General features: G+C 43.8%; 1 protein-coding gene across 10 annotated transcripts in view; it reads left to right on the top strand.

Annotated features, from left to right (window-relative positions):
- Positions 1-26,728, top strand: part of SACS (sacsin molecular chaperone) — a 143,706-nt gene that overhangs the window by 43,436 nt on the left and 73,542 nt on the right. For 2 of the 10 annotated variants that reach the window (XM_053311812.1, XM_053311818.1), the window contains one exon: positions 20,669-20,770. The exons of 6 other annotated variants lie outside the window; for them this stretch is intronic. The gene's annotated coding sequence lies outside the window, so the exon portion shown is untranslated. Of the gene's footprint in view, positions 1-20,663; positions 20,771-23,832; positions 24,160-26,728 lie in introns of those variants that run through there. 2 more of the 10 variants (XM_053311819.1, XM_053311809.1) reach the window with 2 other exon arrangements.

Here is a 26,728-nt window from a genome sequence, read left to right as displayed (position 1 = left end):
AAAAATAGTTTTTTATTCAGTTACTATAGACTGCTTCTGTCTGAGGCTTTCTCAGCTTTTAGGTACAGTTAAGAATATTTAGTAGGGTTACAAAAAATAGGTTGCCTTAATGCACACTTAAATGTTTATAGAGTCTTTTGCAACGCCCTAGGTAGGATGGGTATAAGCTAGTGTTTCTTATTTTAATTATGTTGCAGGCAAACAATAATAGAACAGTATCAGGAATATGCAAAAGCACGCACATCAAAGAAATATAAGTTTCTAATGCAAAGGCTGACAAAACAAACTTTCCCCCAAATTAATCTTCCTGAAGCCAAAGCCTAGGCTTCCTTTCCTTGAACTCATCAAACTTTGGATGAGAATTCAAGCTTCCTGCCCTCCGATCTTTCAAGGATTGGCAGAGTTATTCTCCTGCAGCCAACTTCCATGGCCACATGTCCTTCTCAGCATCTCCAGCCTAGCTCCTCTTCCCAACACCCTTCTTCCTGGCAACAGCTCTCTAGGTCCCACCCTCCTGGTGTGCTGATTGGCTGAACCCTGAAGTTCAGCCTGTCAGTCAAGACAAGTATTCACTTCTGGTTAACTCTTCAGGGAGAGGGGAAGCTGATCACTAAATATTATTTCCTACCTCTTCCAGTCACCATGGTGTAAAACAGGGATTCTCAATGTTGGGTCTCCAGATGCTATTGGACTTCAACTCCCATAATTCCCAACCAAAGACCACTGGGGCTGGGGATTATGGGAGTTGAAGTCCAATACCATCTGGGGACCCAGTGTTGAGAATCCCTGGTGTAAAAGATCCCTATGGAAATGAACCTTGGAAAATATCCAATAGTTTTGTGTATATATCAGGCCAACCCAAATTCAGCAACGTGTAAACAATTAAGGTATGCCAAATTCTTGTTCGCACATAATCTGAAGGTGTGTTGTATCCACCCCAGTTCCATGTGGATCTTGCCATGAGGAAAAGAAGTGGGGCAGGGGGAGCAGTTATGACACCATTTGTCTCAAGGAATACTAGTGCTTTTCACAACAACCTTTTTGTTCTTTGCAGTTTACTACTTAAAACTGCTTATTTTGTAGAAGAACTTTATATACTTCAATACGTGACTGCATAATAGGGTCTTGTCACAGATTCCATCAAAATGGTTTATCAGTTACATCTGCTAAATCTCCTGTGCTACCCACAGTGCTTGAAGGCAGTGTTTTCCATTACCAAAAACCACACTAGTCTGTGACAATTGTGCCTGTTTTTGTTTTAAACCTTTTTGTTAGTACTGTTGTTAAAGTTATACATCACAAAAAACAATAATTCCGAGATTCAGTCTTGCAGTTATCTACTCAGAATGGTGTCAAGAACTGGCACTCCAAAGGGGATAATCCAGCCTAATATATTTATAAAGTGTCTTTAATCAAAATGCCAAGAAGTCAGTACTTCAAAGTGATAGGAAAAGATCAAACATACTGTACTATGAAATAATTATAACTTGAGAATAATGTTTGAAAATGGTGGAGTTCAATTTTGTATTTATGAATGAAATTAATCGTCCTCTCTTTTGCTGGCAGCTGCTGAACAGGATTCTCCACATAGATTGGCCAATGCTCTGAAGTTTCAGTTTGCTTTTCCTAAATTTTCCCACAGGACCATTCTGCATATAGTTGGCCATTCCTCAAATATTTTCAAATATTGTGTGAATATTTGAGTATATTTGAATTTCAAATACGGTGTGAATAGTGAATCTTGAAACAGCTATCTCATGAAATGGGATGGCTCATTTCATTGCCCATTTTGTGGAATGTACTTGAAGAAATGTACTTCAAGTAATGTCCATAGAAATATGAGCAGTGCTGGACTAGGACCAGAGAGACCCGAGTTCAAATCCCCATTCAGCCATGAAACTCACCAGGTGGCCCTGGGCCATTCGCATATCTCTCAGCCTAACCTACCTGACAGGGTTGTTGTGAGGACAAACATAACCGTGTACACTGCTCTGGGATCCTTGGAGGAAGAGCAGGATATAAATGTAATAAAATAAATAAATAATAAAATACTTCTGCTACATCTGAACATATGAAACAGCCATATACAGAGTGGACCACTAGTCCAGCATTGTCTACTCTGACTGACAGTGGCTCTCAAGAGATTCAGGTAGAGATTCTTCCTAGTCCTATTACTTGAGATCCTTTCAACTGGAGATATTATGAATATTTTGCATACAAAAGAGTTGCTCTATAGGGATGTGCACAGAATTGATTTGCCCAGTTGGGTTCAAATCCAAACCAGACTTGGACTAGGCATGTTCAGTTTTGGCACCCCGAATGAGGGGGCCAGGCTCAATTCGAATTTGAACTGATTGAGATCTGGTTCAGGGGTGCCAGCATGATTTTTTTTTTTTTTTAAGTGGACTTACCGCCGCCAAGAGCTTCAGTGTCCTTGGGAAGTGCTGCTGCTGTTGCGGGTGTGTGTGTGTGTGTCTGGCAGCTCCCCTCTGGCCTCCCCCCGGTCCCCCACAAGTTTGGCCCATTTCAGCCCTCTGTGAGTGTGCAGCGGCCATTTTTGAGGCTGGTGGTTCAACCCCCCGGGCAGGTTCAAGGTCAAACCAGTTTGCACACCCCTAGTGCTCAACCATTGATCTATAGCACCTGCCCTGCGTCTTCTGCATCTGTACTGTATGGGACAATGCTAACAAACTGTGGAAGCTTCTTATGGTTTCCTTGATGGGAAGATCAGTAATGGTGAACAAGCTTCTGTACTTACCTTGCATGCTTTTGAGCTATACGTAAAATTGTCACAGAATGACAATTCCATTACCTGACCACTTGACTCCACTGTTTACAACATTTCCCCTTCTATACTCATATCTGCCTGCTCAAGATAACATTTCATGCAATTGATGAAATATATTCATTCACAAAAGCAATTAATTTGTCTTTAAGGTGCCACAAGACTGTGTTTTGTTGAAGTTTTTTTAAAAGCGAGGCTCACCCTATCGCTCTTTCCAATGAAACATACAACTGCAGGAGAGTGTTGGGTGTGTTCGAAGGTGCACTCTCTGTTCCAGTGGGGCAACAGTGAAAACAACAGGTCCAGCCAGTGTTCCACATGAACTGAGTATTCAACCCAGAGTACACTCCCAGAATCTGCCGTAACACACGAGGGCTACTAGGCAAATGAGTTGATACAAAAATTGTTCTCTGGTGTAGATATTTGGAAAAACCCTGTTAGGGTAACCTGAAAGCTAGAAAAAAAGATCTTCTATGTATTAGGAGCAGATCTGGGGGAGATCACCACCAGAGCAGATGCAGATGCTAAATGTGGTGCATTTTTTCTGCCGTGCAAAATGTGTGATCTGTATTTATTTATATATTTGATGAATTTATATCACACTTTCAACACACCCATCTTGTGCAATGCTATCGTTATCCCACTGCATAGATGAAATGTTAAATGTAAAAGCCAAACTAGATGTGGTATTGGGACATTTGTGATCACATGGTGCATGTGTGTTTTCCCCCATGTGGCAAATACCACTTTTGGGGATGGGACAGGGAGGGATTCATTTTGTGGGAATTGATTAATTCCCTCCTCCGCAGCATCGTGGCTCTGATCCTAATTCATGGTACCCTGCAGCCATTTCTACCTTGGGGGGGGGGGTGGAATGGGAGATCCAGTTATCATATAACATATATATCATATCATATCATATTTCTCCTGACTCCATGTGTAGTTTGGCCCTGAGAACCATAGGTTTCAGCCCTTCATTGATTTAATAATAATACATAGCACTTACATGCACCTCATATATATTACCTTGTTATTGCATAATCCTTGCAACAGGCTTCTCAAGTCAGTATTATTTTCCTAATGAGGCCTTTGCCTGAGGCCACCTAGTGAGTGCCCCCTAGTGAGTGCATGGCAGAGGCAATATTCAAATTGGGGACCTTGATTTGTTGCACAATCTCTTAGCCATTATTTTACATCAGCTTTCTATTTCTTTGCTGTGGTCAGATCCAGATGAGCACTGCCACTTACACAAGAGGGGCCAATTTCTGCCAGCTCCTCCCTCTATTAGCAGCCCCTCACACCATATCTTACACTGTTCCCAAGGCCCGCAATCCTTGGGATCAGCTTTTTAGGGGCTGCTGGGGGGTGCTGCACAGATGAGGGTGGGGGAAGCCCTGTTCTGAGAGGAGAACACTGCTTATGGTTCTCTGAATATCTCTCTCTCTCTCTCTCTCTCTCTCTCTAATTTACCCACTCGGGGGGGCTTCTCTGAGGTGGCGGGGGGTGTCTGTGAAGGTCCCTCCTCCCCCTTCCGGCCATCTTTCCTTCAAAAATGGCCCAGTTCGGGCCTTTCCCCTGACATGATGACCATTTTGGAGGCTGGGCCTCTGTGTGGCCTTCTCCTTTTACTTCTTTTCCTTTCTGACTCCCCTCCCCGCTCCCACTCTCTACAGGATCCCCACCAGAACAAACTTCTAATTAACAAAACATAGAAGATTGCTAGATAGAATACAACTAGGTATTTTCTACCCTTCATCACATACGGGACCTTGATGAGGGTAGTGTCCCTCTCTTGGTCCTTTTAGATCTCTCGGTGGGTTTTGACACTATCGATCATGCTATCCTTCTTGACCGCCTGCGTGGGTTGGGATTAGGGGCACTGTTTTACAGTGGTTCCGTTCTTACCTTAGCGGGCGTGTCCAGTCGGTATGCATTGAGGACAGATGCTCTGACCCATGGCCACTCCTTTATGGAGTTCCCCAGGGTTCAGTTCTCGCCCCTGTCCTCTTTAACATCTATATGGAGCTGCTGGGTCAGGTCATTTCCCAGTTTGGGGTGAGATTTCATCAGTACGCTGATGATACTCAGCTGTATATTGCCATCCCAGACCATTCTGGAGATGCTGTTTCTGTGCTTACTCGATGCCTGGAAGCTGTTAAGGTCTGGATGAATCAAAATAAGCTCAGACTGAATCCCACTAAGACTGAACTACTTTTACTCAGCCCTCATACCGGCCAACAGCTGGATGTGAACCTTGTTTTAGATGGGGTGGCGTTGCCCCCGAAGGAGCTTGTATGTGATTTGGGGGTCCTTTTGGACTCGCACCTCCTGCTTGAACAGCAGGTGGAGGCTGCGGCCAGAAGTGCCTTTGCCCAGCTCCATCTGATTCATCAGTTACGCCCTTACCTTGATCAGCAAGCATTAATGACAGTGACCCATGCCCTTGTTATCTCCCACCTAGATTACTGTAATGATCTCTATCTAGGGTAACCTTTGAAGACGATTGGATGATGTTACTAAAACTGCTTATGCGGCAGCCAGGTTGGTTTGGGTCATCTTTCTGGGTCATCTGGGAGATACCATATCACTCCTATCTTAAAAGATCTACACTGGTTGCCGATATGTTTCCGGGCAAAGTACAAGGTTTTGGTTATAACCTATAAAGCCCTAAACAGCTTGGGCCCTGGGTATTTAAGAGAACGTCTTCTTTGCTATGAACCACACCGCCCATTGAGATCATCTGGGGAGGTTCATCTGCAGTTGCCACCGGCTCGTCTGGTGGCTACTCAGAGACGGGCCTTCTCCATGGCTGCCCCAAGGCTTTGGAACACATTTCCTGCTGAAATAAGAGCCTCCTCATCTCTTACTTTAAAAAAGGCAATCAAGACGCATTTGTTCACCCATGCTTTTATTTAGAAATTGTTTTAATTGTGTTTTTAATAGTTTTAACATTTTAAATTTTAATTATTGAAATGTTTTAATCTTTTTTTCAGTTGTTTTTATTGTTTTGTTGTAAACTGCCCAGAGACTTGCATTTTGGGCGGTATACAATAAATAAATAAATAAAATTAGCCAGGCGCCCATTGCTGTCCAAGATCTAACTGTCCTCCAGATAATCTCTAAGTAAGTCTCACAGTTGATGAGTTCTATAACTCTTCCCAATACAAAGGCACCCGGAGGCATATTTCTGCTTGAAGGTTGCACCATCTGCTGGTCAAAAGAAATAATAATCCTGAGATTTTTTTCTTTAGACCCAATAATAAAATAATATTCCTGAAATACATGAAGAGTGTCCTTCTATAGGACTACACTAACTATCTTTAATGGAAAAAAGATCCAGAGCAACCACTAGAAGGGATATAGAGGGATATTTACTATCCCTCTGATGATCTCTTTGACTCCAGATGGCAGATCAGAGGTTAGCAGAATCACCTTTTGTGGCACAGTCTTAAACAACTTGTGATGCAACTTCTTTCCACTCTAGCTGATACACATGGAGCCTGTTCTCATGCACACAGATACCAGGGTAGGAGGAGATTAACCCAGGAACCTGTGGCTGTCTGGGGCAGCAGGAGTCCTCCTGACCCTGCAGCTCTGAACCGGGATAGCCCAGATCCGCTAACCAGGTTATAAGTGAAGTAGGACAAGAAGAGAGCTATCCTACCTTTTCTTTTGGGTCATCTGCACTGCCGTCACAATTGTAACTGTTCCAGGGGAGTCAGTGGGCAAGTTGAGCACAGAGTCCTGTGACTTGCAGGGTCAGGCAGAGCGGAACTGCTGAAGTACTGAGGGCTGCCTCTTCACGGCTCATGCAATGCATTGTGAGGTAGCTTGAAGCCCCAGCTCCCGATTTCAGCTCTGGAGAACAACGGTGCAGTGTTCATGTTGATGTGAAAGCTGCAGAGCCAAAGGGAGGCGCTGGTCACCTGGGAGGAGGAAGGTAGGATCCTGCCTTCCCTCCAACCCACCACATTTGGTCGTGAGAACAGCCTCATTGTGATACATATAGTAGCATTTTCTACTCATTTTTGGTTTAGCAGTTCAGTGCTTCAGACTACTGTGTGAAAGCTGCCATTTGGAGAAACCATTACATGCCCCCCAGCAAATGATAAGTTTTCTACAGGATGCATTTGTACAATTACAGCAATACAGAAGGGTCAGCAAAAATTATGCATCTAAAAATAGACAATAGTAAGAGGAACCCTTACTTAAACCCTCTGAATTGCTTTACTAAGGACCGAACTAGAAGCTATTGAGGCAGTCACATTTGCTTACTTAGGTTACCTTTTCAGCAGGGGTGGGGTCTAATGTTTAAATTAAAAGGGGTATGCAAGTGAGGGTCAAACTACACATGACATGGGAGATTCATGATTGGACTTTACCTGAGGGGTGGTGAGCAACAAACTGAAGTGGAGCAACAGCACCAAGAGAAACTGACTAAATTTCTCCACCACCTCAACCTCAGCAATGAATCTGGAGGGAAGAGGTCATCTGAAACCAACAAGTTTTGTCAATTTTCACCACACTTCTCTGATTCTCTGCAGAACTGTGGGGGTGGCATGTCAATTTCACCCACGTGTTTTTATTTTGCAACATTACTATGAGCTCCAATAGGGATTTTTGGGGTGGGCACGGGTAATGAAATTGACAGGATTGCCTGCATTCTTGTCAATTTCACAGGGAGGCTATTCTCACGATGGGAGGAAACTGGGCTAAAGGAGCCCAGCTTGGTTTTCCCCCACTGTGAGAACCACTAGGCTCGTGGGGGAGCCAAGTGGTTCTCTAGAGGCTAGCCCACCAAAGTAGCCCACCCCTTAAATGAGGTTAGCAGAGCAAGTGCTCCGCTAACCCCATTTTGGCAACTGTGTCACCACAGCAACTCATGAGGAGACCCCCGCCAGGAGGCTAAAACAAGCCTCCTGGTCTCAGGGGTCTCCCTGGGATGCCCGCGCACTCGCACGGGGCATCCTGGGACTTCTGGGAGCCGGGCGGCCCCTGATCCTTGCAGCCCCTACCGGCTCCATGACGGTGCCGGTAGTCATGTGGGCAGTCGATCCGGCTGCCCAGGGCTCTGCGGGTGATCGTCTGCAGGGAGAGTCAGCTAAGCCTGCTCTCCCTGCCAAACTCTCCCAGGCTCTACACAGCACTCGTGTGTAGAGCCTCTAGGCCTTTTTTCATACTCCTGAGGTGGAAGAAAAACTTGGCTTGTTTCATCACTCCATTTTATATAAACCAGGGCTGCACAACTTTGGCCTTCCTACAAACATTGGACTAAAACCCCCATCTTCCCCAACTATTGGCCACTGTGACTGAGGATTATGGGAGGTGTAGTCTAACAACAGCTGGAGGAACAAAGTTATGGAGCCCTGATATAAATAATGGTAGGGACAAGATATGAGTTTATGCTAGTGTGGCTGCAGAGGTTTGGTATGAGTTTGGCTAGTGTGGCATGAGTTTATGCTAGTGTGGCTGCAAAGGCTGACTAATCCATAGTCAATGACAACATAATTCCTAGGGTTGTGCATCACATTGGCCCAATATTCGAGTCTGAGGTTATGGAAACATAATTAGGGCATTTTTCATCTGAAACAATTCCAATGTAAAATGTCTCCTATATTGGCAAACAAGTTGATACAGACTGTTGTTAACATTGAAATTCAGCATGGTGGTCAGCGTGCTGTTGCTGACCATGCAAATGGCTGCTGCACATGCGCGGTGGCCATGTGTGTGCTGCCGCCGTGTACAGGCTGCTGGGAGCAGTGCTACAGCTGCATGCAGCCTTTTCGAAAGTGGGTGCCGCACCTGGAAAAACAATAGGGTGGCAGAGGAGCAGGTAAGGACCTGATTGCCTGCTTCTTAAAGGAACAGATCCCTGCCCTGCTGAACCAGTTTGAATGTGGGTGCCCGAGCTGGTTTGGTGCTTCCCTAAAGAGGCGCCAAACTGGTTCGTGCACATCCCTAAATAATGGGAGCTGTAGCCCCACAATATCTGGGGACCTATGTTTGAGTACCCATGCCTTAATCCATGATCTGTGAGGACTTGCTGTAAGTTACTCAGACCGACTGGAATTTCATTCTGCACTTACTCAGGAAAACTATTCCTCATAAATTCTAGTATTGACCTTGGCACAAATTAAATCCTGCAAAACGTATTTAGTTACTTATAACCATCAATGGTAATCTCTAAATGAGTGTGTGGTGAAATGCAGCCTGAATTGCATGTTTCACAGCTTTACATTATTTATAATACAAAAACCAATTCATGTGTATTCTTTACTTCACATCTGTTCACTTATTCGGTGAAAAGCTTCCATTGCTTCAAATTCAGATTTATTTAAAAATAGTGTCAAATTAAGTTTGAGAGAATAAATTTAGTTTCACATTTTAAAATAGTAGGAGGCCAAGTTTATCAAAAATCAAATTATTAGTGACCCATTTCTTTACTTCTAGTTGAAGAGAACATCTGCAGTTGTGCTTTTTATGTTTTTAGCTAACTGGCTAGAGATGGATTCAGATGATACTTTTCCTGCCTTTAAGATGAGCTGAACCTAATCCAATTTTTTAAATGAAAAGCAGGTGTACAGATGTTGGGAAATTACAAAATAAAACAAATCTGTGTACATTCTTTTCCCTACAGCATTACCTTCTTCTGCCAAAAATCATTCATAACATGAAAGATTTAGTGCAAAATATTTGGCCTGTCTTAAATTACATTACAATTAAGAGTAGGTTTATCAATGGATATATTTCATCAGTTAAAATAGATGATTAATAAATCAATTACTTTGGAGTGCTCACATTTCACATATCATAATTATGTATTTTATTGATGCTTGCTCTAAAGTAACATTTAAATAAGACTTATAATATATTTTTCTAAAGATCAAATAATCTTGTGGTACCTTAAAGATTAACAGCTTTAGTATGGCATAGATTTTGTGGACTACAGTTTGCTTCATTAAATGGATTACGTGTACCCTTCCTTGGCAATATATACATGGGTATAAATACAAAAAATTAAACAGAGGGGCCAAAAGATCATGCAGTGCAAGTAGTATGTGATATTTCTATACAAAGCTCGTAAATCACAGGAACACATGAAGCTGCCATATACTGAGTCAGACCATTGGTCCATCTAGCACAGTATTATCTACACAGACTGGCAGCAGTTTCTCTAAGGTTGTAGGCCTTGTACTTATCAAGATAAGTACAGTGACTATTCCTAGCAGCAATAACTGGTGATAACACAATCTTCTTCGCTTTGCTATGTTCTTTTTCTAATATTGCTGAAACCTCTCAGTGTGCAATTTCTAATTTTATTTATTTATTTATTTATTCATTTATTCATTTATTTATTACATTTATTACATTATAAACCGCCCCATCCAGAGGCTATGGGTGGTGTACAATCACTTTTAAAAAGACATAAAACCTACAATTAATGCTAAAACAATATAAAAACAATTCAAAAATGATTAAAACTGTTTAAAACCAATTAAAATACTTTTAAAAACAACAACAATTTATATGCCTTGGAAGGCCAGGCCAAATAAATAGGTTTTTAAGGCTAACAGCGAGCCTAAACTGCGGATATCTGCCGGGAGTGTATTCCATAGACCAGGAGCAGCTGCAGAAAAGGCCCGGTTCCGAGTCGCCACCAGACGTACCGGTGACAACTGGAGACGGACCTCTCCAGATTACCTCAACAAGCGATGGGGATCATACCGAAGAAGGTGCTCTCTAAGGTAACCCGGACCCAAGCCGTTCCGGGCTTTAAAAGTAATAACCAGCAGTTTGTATTTTGCCCGGAAACATATTGGCAGCCAGTGCAGCTGTTTTAAGATAGGCATAATATGTTCTCTTCGGGTTACCCCAGAGACTAATCTGGCTGCCGCATTTTGGACTAACTGAAGTTTCTGAACTATGTACAAAGGCAGCCCTACGTAGAGCACATTACACTAGTCAAGCCTGGAGGTTACCAGCTGATGCACCACTGTTTTGAGATCGTTCTCTTCAAGGAATGGACGCAGCTGTCGAATCAGCCGAAGCTGATAGAAAGCGCTCCTGGCCATAGCCTCCATCTGAGATATCATGGTGGGGCCTAGATCCAAGAGCACTCCCAAGCTGCGTACCTGTTCCTTCTGGGGGAGTGTAACCCCATCCAGCACAGGGAGATCTAACTCATTCCTTAAATTCCAATCTCCCACAATGAGCACCTCCGTCTTGCTTGGATTCAGCTTCAATTTGTTATCCCTCATCCAGCCCATTACTGCCTGTAGGCAGGCATTTAGGGAGTGAATGCCATTTCCTGATGATGAAGATGATGATGATAAGGAGAAATAGATTTGGGTGTCATCAGCATACTGATAACACCCTGCACCAAATCTCCTGATGACCTCACCTAGTGGTTTCATGTAAATATTAAAAAGCATTGGTGACAAAATGGAGCCCAGAGGGACTCCATATAATAGCTCCCATTTTAAAGAGGAACTGTCACCAAGCTCTACCATCTGGAATCTGCCTGAGAGATAGGAGCGGAGCCACTGCAAAGCAGTGCCTCCTATCCCCAATTCCCCCACGCGATCCAGAAGGATACCATGGTCGATGGTATCGAACGCCGCCGAGAGATCCAAAAGAACCACAGAGTCACACTCCCTCTGTCGATTCAGCGGTAAAGGTCATCCATCAGGCCAACCAAGGCAGACTCAACCCCATAGCCCGCTCTAAAGCCAGTTTGAAATGGGTCTAGATAATCGGTTTCCTCCAAAACCACCTGGAGCTGGTTAGCCACCACTCTCTCAATCACCTTGCCCAACCATGGGAGATTGGAGACCGGCCTATAACTGTTCATCACTGAGGGACCTAGGGAAGGCTTCTTAAGAAGTGGTCTAATAATTGCCTCCTTGAAACAAGGAGCCATCCTACCCTCACTCAGCGATGAGTTAATGATATTAACTAAGCCATCCCCAACAATCTCCCTGCTAGATAAAAGTAGCCAAGTCGGGCAAGGATCCAGAAAGCAAATGGTAGGCCGCACTGCCCCAAGTAGCTTGTCCCCCTCATCAGGCATCACAGTTTGAAACTGATCCAATCTAATACTGCAAGAGGGATTGCTGGACACCACCTTAATGGACTCTAATAGAAACATTGGAGTCCAAGTCGGCCCGAATACACAGGATTTTGTCCGCAAAGAACCCATTGAAAACATCACAGCAGAAGAAAGTCCCCAGGGATTGGTTTGAATTGGAAGGAGCCTGACTCAAATTCCTCATAACCTGGGACAGCTCTGCTGGACGCGAACCCACAGAAGCAATGCGCGCAGACCAGAATTGTTTTTCTGCCGCATGCACCACCTCCGCATAACCCTTCAAATAAGCTCTATGCTGTGTCCTGTCACATTCAAACCGAGTTCTCCTCCACTTGCGCTCCAGTCATCTACCTTGCTGCTTCAGACCCCGTAACACCTCTGTATACCAAGGGGCCACTTTTAAAGCAGATCGGAAGGGACGCTTAGGAGCGATCATGTCTACTGCCCTGGTGAGTTCCCTATTCCAGGTTCCCACCAGGACATCGACAGAGTCGCTGGCAGGACCAACATCAAAACCCTCGAAGGCGTTTTGGAATCCTACTAGATCCAACAGCCTTCTCGGGCGGACCATCTTAATAGATCCTCCACCCCTGCAGGGCTGGGTTCTGGCTGTGAAACCAACCTTAACCAGGTAGTGGTCCGTCCATGACAATGGGGAGACCACAGGATCCCCCACCCACGGAACACCGCCCTGATCCGAACAAAAGACCAAATCAAGTGTGTGGCCGGCAACATGAGTTGGTGCTGAAATGATCTGACTCCCTTATTTTTCAAAATATTTAATATGAAATCTATAATGCATTTGAAAAATTTATCAAGCCATTTATAGGAGAGTTTCTCTGCTATGTCTTGGAAAGTGTAGAGTTACTAGACTGCAGTCAGTGGAAATTTGGATTTCTGCCAATGTAATAAAATTCAAAGAGCCCACCACTGAGCATACACTGTATCTTGTCTGCTCAATTTTTTCAGTATACTCTTTTAGGCCACAGAGTATGCGACTACTTCACAGGTTCCTTCAGCATAAAATAGCCACATTCCTCACAAGAAAAAAAGAGTAAGGGTGAGATAGTTGCTTAATTCACAAGGAACCATGGTTTAATCCAGGTTCTGTGCTATGTTCACAAGCCTTGGACTTGCTTGCACTCCTCTTCTTCATGCATAAAAAGAGGAAGTTTTTAAAACATCCATTCTGTTTAGAACAAGCTGGGATTTTCTGTGATGTCTAAATCTAGCACATCCTGGTTTGTTCTGACCAGAGTTTCTGAACAAGTCAGGATATGAGATTTTTTTATCTTTGACCAGGGGCGTAGCAAGGTTGTAGTGGGCCCAAAGACAAGATTTTAAAATGCCCCCCCCCCCGCTCACTGAAGCTCAGCTGATGAAGTAAAGAAATCTTAAATGAGGCTGATGCAAGTCATTTAATGATACTAGAGAAAGACGTGCTGTTCTGGTAGCTCCAGGTCTTAACACTCACATCGATTTCGGAAGATGAATACAACTGAAGGAAGCCTAGGCGGTGCGCGGCTGGGGGAGTCAGTCATGTGACTTGCTTCTGGGCTCCCTCCCCCCAAGGTAGTGAGCCTCCAGACAACTCTCTCCCCTTGCTCTATTATAGTTACACCCCTGTCTTTGACTATTCGTTGCCCTCAAAGCTTTATGCTAAAGGGCCACTTACACATTCACTAATTAAATAAATAATATGCCATCCTTGGTTGATTGTCTCTGGCATTTGGTAGACATGCAGCCCATGTATGTGATGATATTTAAGAGTGTCAACAAGCATTAGATAATGGACAGATCTGCCAGATCACTCCCGTCACCCATGCTGTGGTTACATCTTTATGAGATTATTACAATGCATTCTACATGGAGCAGCCCTGGAAGAGCCCTGGAAGAGAAACTCAAGTATGAAGTACACTGCTCTGGGCTCCTTGGAGGAAGAGCGGGATGTAAATATTAATTAATTAATTAATTAATTATTGAAACTTCAACTGATGCAGAATGCTGTGGCCAATTTGATGCCAGAAGCCACCTACAATTTCTATTATATTCAGTCTGCATTGGGTTCCGGTTTATTTTTGGGTTCAGTTTAAGATGCTGGTCATTACTTTTTAAGCCCCAATCAGTTTGGGCACATGATAGCTAAGGCCGCCTATTTCCATATAGTTCTGTCACCCCTTTAAGATCAGCTGGAGAGGTCTCTGCTCCACATGCCTACACCACCTGGGTTCTGTTGGCCAGGCATGCAAGACAGGGTGTTCAGGCTCTGGAACTATCTCTTCTATGAAATCTAAGCTGCTCCTTCCCTCCTGGCATTTGGATGACTGGCAAAAACATGGTGTTTTGGCTTTGCTTTTGACCTGGCTTGACCAGATGGTCTTTCTAGGCTTCCCTGTTGATTAGTGCTTTTGTTTTATACTCTTTAATTTTGCAAGCGGTTTTGGAGGCTGTTATGCCAAAAAGCAGGTGTGTGTGTAAATAAATGAATATCATATTGTCTGGCAGGGGCCCCTGCCAGCCTTACCGGCTCCAATGTTCATTCAGCAGCCAAGGCCAGAGAGGCCCCTGGCGGGGCAGGTGGTCAGGCAGAGCAGCCCGATGAGTGGCCGGCTGAGATGTTGTGAGATCAAGGAGCTGGGCTAGAGGGTCTGGGGGAAGGGCGGGGGTGAGCAAGGGAGGAGGCAGCAGCAGACAGAGGCACAGCTGAGGGTGAGGGCAGCCTGCTATGGCAGGGGGGAGGTCCAAATAGCCGGGGCGTGGGCTACATCAGTTGTCAGGAGGGATTTAAGGCAGTCTCGGCCAGTGATGAGAGGCAGGGTGAGTGGTGGAGGTCTCCAGAGAGAGACTGCCACAGTGACCCCAAGGAGCCTGGAGGAGGAGGGTTGGGTGAACCAAATCCCCTCCCCTCAAAAACTCTGAGGCCCTGCCTGGAGGAGGTGAGAGGGAGAGGTAAAACAGCTGTGGAGAGACCAGTGGCGTGACATATATTTGTGGATTTCCAAAACTTTTTAACGAGTCCAAAGGCCCCTGAGTAAGTTTACCAGCCATAGCAATAAATGCAGCTCCTCCTCATAAACTGGCAAGTGGTGAGAGAGCAGGAAGTGGCAGGTAGGAACAAACAGACAATTCTCACAGTAGGCAGCAACAGGAGAAGCAGCAGCAAGATCTCCCAAGGGTCAGTATTGGGGCCAGTGTATTTATTTATAAATGACCTAGGCCAAGGTGATCAGCGATGCAGCCAAGTTTGTGGGTGACATCAAATTATTCAGAATAGTGAAAACTTGAGCAGATTATAAAGATTTTCCCAAGCTGGGTGAGTGGACAACAAATGGAAAATGAGATTCATCATCATTTACTTTGCCAAGCCTAAAGTGATGACTTCACATTGGAGAATCCTGGCATTTTATTTATTACCTATCTATTTATTTATGTGTCACATTTGTGTGATCAAAACTCATAGTTAGGATCTTTACTTCTGCAATTTGCTTGACTTTTTCAAAAGTGAACACCAGGGCTTCTGTTTAATTTGGTGGGAAGTGGTGAGTTTTAAAGGCATTTGAAACTTTGGCATGCATCTAAATGTGAATTGTGAAGCTTTTCTTTATTGTCTGCATCTGTTTTCAGTAGCTCAGCTATAACGAAGGACTGGTGGTTATTGCTTTCTTTAGAAAATAAGCAGATTCTTTTAATTTAATGTTTTCCCCGCTTGCCTTGCTGTCTTCAGTACAAAGAGCTGGCACTAGGCAACTGTGATTCAGTATCAACAGAAGTGTAGTGATGGAAAACACACTTAAGAAACCATCTAGTGTATTTCAGCTTGAGATCTAACCATGTCTATTTTGGTTGCCCTTGAATGTGATCATCCCAAGTGCCTTCGTCTGATCTTTCTTGTGTGTCCTAACTGAAGAAAGGACTTTCTTCCTCTGGTCCAGACTTGTTCAAAGCACCCAATGCCCCTACATTCTATTTCCACAAACAAGAAAATCTAGGGCAGTGCCTACTGCACCAGCTTTGAGTTGCCTGACTCTGGAGGTGGACACTGTCCCAGGTCCAATCCCAGGTGTCTTCAGGTAGAGCTGGGAAAGACTCCTGCCTGAAACCTTGGAGATCCTCTGCCAGCCAGTGCAGATAATATTGAGTTAGATGAACCAAATGGTCTCACTTGGTGTAAATCAGCTTCCTGTGTTCAACTGCAGGCTGGCTCTTGGAGAAACAGACTTTTAGGCCATGGTGTAATAGCAACTGGCAATGGGTATCTATCTGATGAGAGAAGGCTGGAGCTTTCTCTTGGGTATGGTGCACTGGCATTCATCTCTGGAAGGGAACTGTAGCTTCTGGCCAGTCCTGGCCCAGCTGGATCTGCCTTGTTTCCTCCTCCTCCTCATAATAGTCCATAAGCTCTCTATAATCCAGCTTCTAGGTTTGTGGAATTCTAGAATGTTTGGAAGGGGCCTTGGAAGTCATCTAGTCCAACTCCTTGCTTAGCACAGGAATCTGATACAGCTTCTTTGACAGATGGCCATTGAGACACCAGATAGCAGTTTGGAAACCTCTAGCAAAGGAGAGTTTTGGCCCTATCCAACCCCAGCACAGCACCCTTCCAGTGACTGTTGCTGGTGTCTACCTTATGTTTCTTTTTACACTGTGAGCCCTTTGGGGACATAGAGTTTCTCCTGCTAACTGGGCAAAGAGGCACCTTTTGAAAGTGGTGATTCTCTTTATTTAGAAGGGGGAGAGCAACTGGCCCTATCCATCCCCAGCACATCATCCCTCCAGTGGCTGTTGCTGGTGTCTACCTTAAGTTTCTTTTTAAGATTGAAAAGTGGTAGTAGTAGTTGTAGTAGCAGGGAACCACCTTGTTTATTTTTCTATGTAAACCACTTCGGGAATATTTGTTGAAAAGTGTATATAAGAAGTAATAGGAACAGTAGTAGTGGCTCCACTAGCTGCTACTAGTCCATCATTGTGCAAGGCAGACTATTCACCTTCAAACAGTTCTTACTTCATCTAGGATTAATCTGGTTCCTTAACCCATAGATTCTAGTCAAAACAAGCCAGTTCCTCTTCCTGAGCCATTCAGATATTTGAAGACAGCTATCATACCTTCCTTTAGTCTTTTTTCCCCTCCAGCCTAAACATACCTAGCTCCTTTCTAGGTATTCCTTACAAGGCTTGATCTTCCAGCGCCTCTCAGCTGGTCATATGTTGTGTGCTTGCCAAAGGGGCTTGTGGCGAATTGCCCACACGCAGCCAGCTATCTCACTGCATGATAACTTACTGTGGACCTGGTCCAGTCTGGGATCCGTGTAAGTTGTGATCTTCTGTGGAGGAAGTGAGGCATTCTGGTGATTGAAACTTATGCAGTCAATTCTAATCAAAGGTATAGCTGAGGCAAACTAGTTACATCTAGGCCAGGTGAGAGATGCAGCCAGGGGCATAGCTAGGGGAGAGGGGGCCTGTGTTCACCCCTCTCTCCGGTGGCCCTCAGAGTGAGGAGATAATGAAGAAAATAGAGAGAGGTGGATCTGGGGGCCCCTCAGGAGCTGAGGGCCCAGTTTCTATGAACCCATTTGCTCAATTATAGCTGCTAGGGGTATGCATGGAACCGGCTGGTCCGGTCTGGTTCAAGTCCAGACTGGACCTGAACCAGACCGGGCCAGTTCAGTCTGGCACCCCCTCAAACCCCCCAGGTTTGGTTCAGTCCGGGGGGGGGGAGTTCGTGGATTTAAAAAATAATAATTTATTTTTCTTACCACTTTCGGGGGAGTTGTTGGAGGCAGCGGGGAGGTCCATGGAGGTTCCCCCCTCCCCCCGCTGGCCTCCCTTTATGCCACCACCAGCTGTTTGGCCGGCTCTTTGGCCCATTCAGGCCTTTCCCCTCTGGCCCAGTGGCCGTTTTGGAGGCCGCCGCACCTGCGCAATTGGCCTCTGCATGGCCTGGGTCATGATTAGTTTCGCTCATTTGAGGCAACCAAGGAGGAGGAGTAACAGGGTCAGTCTCTGGGCAGAGAGACCTTGAAGTTTACTTGTATCTGCTTAGACATTCCCAATAGAGGGAAAGGCAGGCTAATTCCCTTTCAATTTGTGTGATAGCTGGTGAACCTGGGGGTGATTGTCCCACTGCCTGCTAAGTGATCGTTCCCCATGTATCAACAAATAGTGGGCCCATGATTCCGTGAGGCTCTGAGAATGTTAAGAGTGGGAACTATAACCCTGTAGTCTCAGACATGAGCAGAGAGGCTTCTGGGAGCCTGCAGAAAGGCAGTGCTGGCAACATCTTTTATGAACATCAGATGGCTGGTATACAACAAAGGGTTTTGTAAGGAGCGGTGCTACCCCAAAATTATATTACAGTTGAAGCAAGTGGCTGGACTTTTAAAAACACTACTGTGCTAGCATTCAAAAACATTTATAGCTGAAATCACCACTTGCACTCGCCACTGGGCCTTATGATCTCTTCCTGAGTTATGCCTTCCTGCTTTTCAAGTCATCGTTTTATAGTCATGGGTATGAGTCTGTAATTTACATGCTTTGTTTTAGTTTTGATCTTTGGTCTGTAAAAATGTATTTTATTTTTTTTTACTCTGTAATGATAGGATAACATTTTTTTCTTCTAATCAGTAGCCAAAAAGCTACTTCTTGCTTTCCCTGAGGTTCTGCAGTGCTTCCACATTTGCTTATATAAGTAGTAATGTGCAAAGACTTGCAGTGTATTTTATAGCTTGTGCATCTCTCAGTACATTACTAGGTACACTGAAAATTCAGTTGATGGCAACTCTTTTGTTTTTTAGTATATTTCTAGGGAATTTCCAGAGGAACTCAAATCTCAGTCAGAACTACAGTAACTTAAATGAGACAAGAGGAATGCAGTTTTAAAAACATCACAGTCTTAGATGTGAGATCTGATGTGTAATATATTGTCACATATGATGGTTGATAAGTTTAATTGCTGTCACTTTCCTCTTTTTATGCTGATGCATATCTCTCTTTACCTGTATCTCTTTAACTATTATCAATCATATTAAATTTTCTGCTCCAGTAACACCCTGGCCCAAAGGTATATGGGTACAAGCCAAAATGCCACCGAATATATGACTTAGTTTTTAAAAATGAGAGTCATTGCAGAGAAATAAAGACACATTATATGTATGTTTACAACAGCCACAGCAAATATTTATATACTGCTTTTCAACAAAAGTTTCCAAAGCTGTTTACAGAGAGAAATAATAAATAAATAGGATGGCTCCCTGTCCCCAAAGAGCTCACAATCTAAAAAGAAACAGAGACACCAGCAGCAATAACTGGAAGTACTGTGCTGGGGGTAGATAGGACCAGTTACTTCCCCTCTGCTAAATAAAGAGAATCACCATGTTAAAAAGGTGCCTCTTTGCCAGTTAGCAGGTTATGTGTGTTGCTTCTGTGAAGCAGCTTCTATGAACTATTTTTTTAAAAAAGGGGGGAAATTAGCTCTCTTTTGGGTCATGGAAACTGCAGCAATTTGGTGTGAATATAGATATTCACACCCAGAAGTTTAGCGATCGGTGTTCAATGAACACAGTCCACCATGCCCCCAGGGCCCTGTCATCTGCCCCTCCCTTCCCCCCTGCTGCCACTTGCCACTGCTTGAGCCAGCTAAGAAACGGAAGATGTGCATACAACCTGATGCCTAATTCAGGCCCATGCACCCTCCATTTTTGTAGCTGATCATGCAGTAGTAAGGGGTTCTATGGCTTTTCATTTGAGTGAGGAGAGAAGCCATGGAACACCCCACCACCCCCGGTATGAACCAGCTTTCGAGCGGTAGGGTTGAGGAGCAGCTGGGGTGAGGAGCAGCAGCAGGATGTGAGGCAGTGGGGCAGAAGGCAAGCAGCAGGGACATCAGGAGGAGGAGGAAGGGCGGCGGTGGCAGCAACTTAAAAGGTTAAAAAGTGGGGGGGGGAGAAAAAACTTGTTGCAAATATATTTATATTTGATGGAGGGTAATGTTCTTTTATTGAACACAAGCCCTCACTGACCTTGCTACGCCCCTGTTCACTCCCAGATAAATAGTAAAAATTACTCAGCTGAATTTATAACAAAATATCTGACTGAAAATGTTGTTTGTTTTGTTTCTCGGTTTTTGTTGATACTTCTTTGTGACATTTAAATAATTTTTTAAAATAAAATAACATTTTAAAGTGATAAATAAGAACCTTATTTTTTCTGTGTAAACCATTTTGAGAACATTTTTTGTTGAAAAGTGGTATATAAATAACAGCAGCAGCAGCAGCAGTAGTAATTTGTTGGAACTCAGTTTAACAAACCCAGATTAATTTTTCGTGATGCTGCAAGGGCCTCTTGTGGACAAAATCCAGACAGCAATACTAGAACTGTGTTTTGACATTAGCTGTGCAAGGTTCATATTTCATAAAAAAGATTCTGCCTCTTCCATTATGCTGCAGATTTTGAAAAAGAGAGGGACAAACAAATTCATTATGAAGGTTCATCTCTTTTTGTAGGGGAAGTGAAGTAAATACACAGTTCAGTCTTTAAAATCACTGTGAAATGCCTTTCTATCATAATGCATCAGATCAAAATCATCTAGGAAGATAATGACCTTGAGCAATCAGAATACTGGCTTCAAATCATGGCTTAAATGTTGTGTGTGTAAGGGCTTATATGGTCAATTTAATGTTCCTATTAATGTATTATTTATATCATACCTAAGAATATACAATTAAAAACAGTTGCAGGGGAAAGCTTGTACATTTTAAATAAGGAATAAACTTGTTTTCACTCTTTCCTGGGGAGAAAAGGGTTGAAGACAGAATCCTGCTGTATAATCTGACTAGACCAGTGTCCTAGTTCCAGATGAGGCCAGGCAGATTTTTCTGGGAAGCCACAAGCAGGACATGAAGGTAATAGCCCTCTCTTTGTTTGTGGCTGGCATCTTATATTCAGAGGTATACTGCCTCTGAACATCAAAGTTCCTTTAAGTGGTCATGAAATAGTACCACTCAGCAGTGCCTGGTCACAGGATCCGGTCCAGACTGTGCCATCAACTTGTGTCACTATCAATGCAGATGGTGGATTGTGTGCAAAACTGCCAGTCTGGATGACCCCAAGCCATAACCCTCTTCAAACGTTATATGAAGATGCTGCACACGAGCACATTCAGAGGTGCATCTAGGTAATCTTGGAGCCTGGACCTAAAGGTCTTTGGAGGCCCCCCCCCAAAAAAATTAAGCATCATCATGCTCCACTAGGTGACCACACCACACAGGAGAGACTGAAGAAGATTTGGGGGCCCCCAGAGCTGTGGAGGCCCTGGACTTTGGCCCCGAAGTCCAGGGGTAAGAGCACCTCTGAGTACAGCATCTAAAATAGGGTTGGAACTCCTGCCTTGGCCCCATCAGTCATTTGCGGCAGTGCACCGCTCACAGATAAGCCGGCTCATGGACAGCTTAAGGTGACAGTAGAGGTTCATTCATGGGGTTTGTGCTGAAGACTTTGGTATGTGGCACCCACACTTCAGAATGACAAATACCTTCGCCCTGAATGGAAATCTAGGGTAAAAAAAGTGCTTTGCTAGTTTGACAATATAATAGTAGAATTATAGCTGTTAAAAGGGGAAAGGTAAAAGGCTCATACTTGATAATATCTGTTTGTCATAAAAGCCTCTGACAACTAAAATAGGCCTCAGAACAATCAAGGGTAGAAAAAAACAGAGTTGTTATCAGTGTGACTGAAATGCTATGCATTAAGCTTCCCAAAAGAGATGGAATAAGGGCAGAGAGTGCAAAACTGATAATCTGATATTAGTCTCACTTTTAAAGCATTGAAAAGAGTATCTCTCTTCAGCTGTCAGATATGAACTATTCTTTTTCGTTTCTATTGGTAAGTTACTTTTTGACGATTGCATCTGCTCCAGAGCTGCCTACATGAGTCTGAAACAAGATCACAACATCACCAATGATACAATAAGATTTATAAAGCTGGGCAGGGAAGAATGAAAAGCAGACTAGAACAGGTCAACAAGTCTGGTAAAATAAAAATCCCTTCTAATAAGATAAAACTGGAAATTTTAGGATGACAATCTTGCCTTCCTCAGTGGCCCACAATAGGTCCTCATTATTTGATCTCAGCTTTTGAGGGGGGCAGAGCTTCATACGGTAAGAGATTGTATCATACAAATATCCTGAGTCTAGGCAAGTTTTTGCGTTATAGCAGTAGTTTTATAAATGTTCTGTTGCTTTTGTGAGCTGCCCTACACAGTAGTGTACCAGAGGGGTGGGGTATGTATAAATAAAAATAAATAAATAACTCAGTGACCAAAACCCCCTTCATTTAAGTGATACAGCTGTGGCATAGTTTTGGGGAAAATCTCAAAGGTTTTTTTGTTTGTTGTTTGTTTTACTTGCTGCTGATGACTTCTATCTCATTGACAAGAAGTGTCCTTTAGAATTCCTTCCCCATGAATCAAGAATCCTAATAGAACTTAATACTCATAGGATAGAGGAGGAGATGTCCATGATGTCATGCCACTGCCAGTCAGTGTAGATAACACTGAACTAGATGGACCAATGGTCTGACTTGGTATAATGCAGCTGCCTATGTTCTTATGAATGGTAAATAGGGAATAAGGAGAATGTTAGTTGGTGAAGTAGTCACTTCACAGTTATCTGAAGGCTCCTATGTGAAAGCTTCCTCATCTCTCTTCCTTCCTCCTCGGATTGTGAAACTCTTCTTCCCACTGTCCACTCCTGAATCCAGACAAACATCTGTGGGCACTGTCTCCTTCTGTGTGCCTCTGTTTTTGGCACCATAATTGGAATGACAGGAGTCAGGGCTAATTCAAGCATTATCCTTGGAGGCTGCAGAAAAAATGATTCTGTGGGGTGGCACTTCATAAGGGGCTAGAAGTGAAGACAGCTAGTGAACAGATGGTATTCCAAGTGGTCAAAGTGGTTCCTGTACATTATATCAGGAATCCTTACAACAGTTATGTGAGAAAGGCCAGTATTGCAGATGTGGTAGGGTCTAAGGCTGAGAGAACAATGGTTTACCTAACCTGATGAGTCTGTGGCTAAGGTATGGGTGACGGGAGAGGGGGGCAAGAGGGGGCAGTCCCCCCCCCATTGAGCCAGATCCCATTGAATTAATTGGGGCATACTCCCAAGCAGGGGGGTATAGGATTGCTGGCTTTGCACCCAATCCCCTGGAAAATGACCTGAAGATGCCCCTGGGCTAAGAGCACATCTTAGGAGACTTACTAGTGCAAAAGGCACATTCTTAATTACTATCCTATGCCAGCTCTCTGGGGGTGGGGGACACTATTGAAAAAACTCCTGTTTCTTTCCGGCAGCAACCTGTAAACTTCTCAAGGCAGGGATCTCTGTTTTAATCTCTGTTTTACTTAAGTTGCACTGCAAAACACTGCTTAATGATAGCACCACATTGATTAATTAAAATAAGTACATGTCTGATATTTTCTCATATAGTTTTTATGTATTGTAAGGGACTTGCCGTTGTCATTCTCATGAGACCCCTGAATTCTGGACTAGATGGACCTTTGGCCTAATCCTGCAGGGCTCTTCTTACATATAGTGTTTTCCCAGGTTCTTATACCATGTGTGCATAAAGCATGTTCAGTTGGAGAGTGTGACCATTGAAGGACTCACAAGCCTTGTTTCAAGTTCCATCTTCTGGTCCCACATTTGAATCCCAAAACAATATTGCAGTTGTATGGGAACAAAATTTTCCATCATGTTTGAAAAAGATTATTCCCTCCTCCCCTCCCCAAAGCATAATTGGTGCAAAATAATTTGTACTTGTCACTTTGGGGGGAAAGATGTTCTAATAATATGTTGTAATAATTAATATGGATAAAGCAATTAATTTTACAGCTTTAATATTATCATTGCAATGGCATTTTGCCCTTGCATTTTTGAAGTAACAGATGCTCCAGTTGGCTGTGATCTGTAGAAGTCTGAGATTTGTGAGAACATATTCCTTTAACAGAGGAAGGAGAGAGAGAGAGAGAGAGAGAGGAAGGGGGAGCTAGAGTCTTTGCTGCATTGAACTAGTCTGAGTATTCTAAGGCTGCAGCAGTGATGATACATGGCTCTGTAAAAACAGCTGATTATGCAAAAGGCATGCGCTCTTCTCAAGTTGCAGATGCAGCCCAACACAAACCACCAATGGAAGAAATGGCATAACAATCTGGTTAATGTGGGGGTGCTGTTTATAGAGAAAACATCCAATACGGTGACTGACCATTGCTGGTGCTGGCTGTTCATCTGTTGATGTAAGTACTGGCTTGGTAGAAATTTGCTCAGTCACTGCAGTTGCTTGGGTAAGATTTTATAGGATGCACCATGCTGTTAGCCTTCTTTGTCCTTAATGCAAGTGGAACTGTTTATTCATTTAGGAAGCAATTGGCATTTTTGTCGGTAAATTTAGGAGGATTTTTAAAAATGTGTCTTGCAAACTGTAGTATGGAGAGTGGATGAAATGGAAGGATTAGTTAACTTGCTTCATTCTTTATTGCCTTGGGAAAACCGGAATCTTATTGCAGATTTGAAAACAGGCTTTTGTATGGTTTGGAGGCTCAATCCATCAGACACAACTGCTGCGCCTCCTCTATTCATTTTAGTGGGGCTTGCGTGGGAACCCAGCAGGAATGTTTGGTGGCTTGTGCTCTTAGGCAGATGCTCTTGGGCACTGAGGTTCATGGTGCAGTCTTTGTTTGGAGTCACAATGGCTGACATCATCAATGCCTACAGTATCCAATTGTGGAAAGAATATTAACAACAGACATTCCCCGTCACCCCTGATTTTAATAATGAGTAATTTTTCTTATGCAGTTACATTGGGAATGCCCCCCCCCCGCCCGCGTTACCAGATTTTCTTCAAAAGCCTTTCATGAAATAGATGCCAGATATGACTGATGTGACAAGAGATTATCAGGTGTGAGTGTGTGTGTGTTGTGGGTTTAACTTTTTTTTAAGCTAGCAAATGTGTTTTAGATAGTAACCATTCCTCATATGGGAATCTCATACTTTGTATTTTGACAGCTGCTGTGCAGTTAATCCTTTCCCCTCTGTCCATCTGTAGGCATGAAATTGTGTATTTGTAGTAACAGGTGAAAGGAGGATAGATTTTCTGGTGCCAGTGGAGGAGATCGCTTAGTAACAAATATTTCAATTGCAGCTGACCTATTCACTCCCGTACTGTGTCAAATTGATTGCTCTGGCCTACCCATATCCTATAACAAAGTAATGAAACAAAGAGCAGCATCTTTATTCCTTCTATTCCCCAGCTCCCGCTAAGAAAAAGTCTTATTTAGTATCACTATCAGGAGCCCCACTCAGGCACAGCTGACATCCATGACTGATAATGACCACTAGAACAAGAAATGGCAAAATGAGGTTGTTCCATTCGTGCTGTATCTGAATGGACATCATAGGTCTTCATACAGACCAGGGAATTCCATATGTCCTTCAGGGTGCAGGAAGATGACTCTGTCCTACTGTATGCCCCTTGTTAAGGAACAGCACAGCCCCACAGAACAGACTTTAAAAGACTTTAAAACAGACTTTTAAATCATTTCTACAAAACTCTGGAGAACATTAGAGCAGTACTCAAATTATGGGGGGGGGGAAATAAGAAGGTCCTTTATTAAATCCGTAAGCCCTGACCCTGATTTGACCTGTTTTATCCAGATCACATCACAGAGGCTGTTCTCACGAGCAGCCAAGACCAGGCTAAGACAGCCAAGCCTGGGATCCATAAGGATGCCGGTGGCGCCTCAGTGGCAAACCCACCAAAGCAGCCTGCCAGTTAGTTGAGGTTAAGGGTGCGAGTGTGCCCTTCACTCGGACTAACTGCTCATGTGCAAGCGCCAGCGGATCCCAGCTGGTGCTGGCACAGGAACGGGTACCCAGCTGTCACTGGGGAGAGCCCCACAATGCACCACACACTCACACGGTGCATTGTGGGATTTCCAGGAGCCGGGACAACACCTCCTGGCCCCTGGCCCTCCATGCTCCCTGGGTCAGCAGCAGACTGTCTGGGCACATGATCTGCCTACCCAGGCGGTGCTCGGAGATCATCTGTGGGGAAGGTGGGCTTCTGCAGCCTTCCCTGCCACTCAGCCGCCACCCCGTCAGCCCACGACCTCATTGTCTTTTAAAGAAAGGAGCTAAGGGGTCATCACAAAAGCAAAGAGGACAGGGCTACCTTTGGCCCATCTGGAATTCAAGCAGTGCACCAAAGCCTTGGATTTTTTTAAAAAAAGATTTGATACCTGTTGCTATTTTTTGATGTATGTTTTCTCAAATAGGTTGAGTGAACAAAAATCACTGATGAAACCAGATATTTTGGCAACAGCTACCTTTGTCTTTCGCAGTTTTGCAGCTAACATATTTGGCGATAGATTGGTCTGCCACTGGTGGGTCAAGATGTATAATTGGGTTATGGCCCAATTTAAGGTGGATTGTGCACCAGGACAGGTGTTTTTTTGTCGGGGTGTGTGTGTTGGTTTTTGTTTATTAGGAAGAGGAGGAGCAGAGAGAGAACAGGAAAAAGAGAACAAGAGAAAAATTATATATAGGGGTTATGTTTCAGGCTGGGGCAAAGGATTTATCTAGGACCTGAAAAGTCCCAGGCTACAAGCTGAGTAAATATAAAGAGCCTTTGCTTTTCTGATGTGTGTGAATTCTACTTCCAGATACTGCCTAAACACTAGCCTTGTCACCAGAGGTAGGAAAGGTAATAGCCCTGATTATTGCTCTGTAAGTCAATTGCTGGTAAATTGCTTGTAGCTGCATCTTTTCTTGTGCTTTCAGAAGCACTGCAGTTACAGCAGTCCCTAC

This window comes from Hemicordylus capensis, chromosome 3 (genome assembly GCF_027244095.1).
Source record: "Hemicordylus capensis ecotype Gifberg chromosome 3, rHemCap1.1.pri, whole genome shotgun sequence".
NCBI classification, from domain to species: domain Eukaryota; kingdom Metazoa; phylum Chordata; class Lepidosauria; order Squamata; family Cordylidae; genus Hemicordylus; species Hemicordylus capensis.
This window is presented reverse-complemented; position numbering and strand designations above follow the sequence as displayed.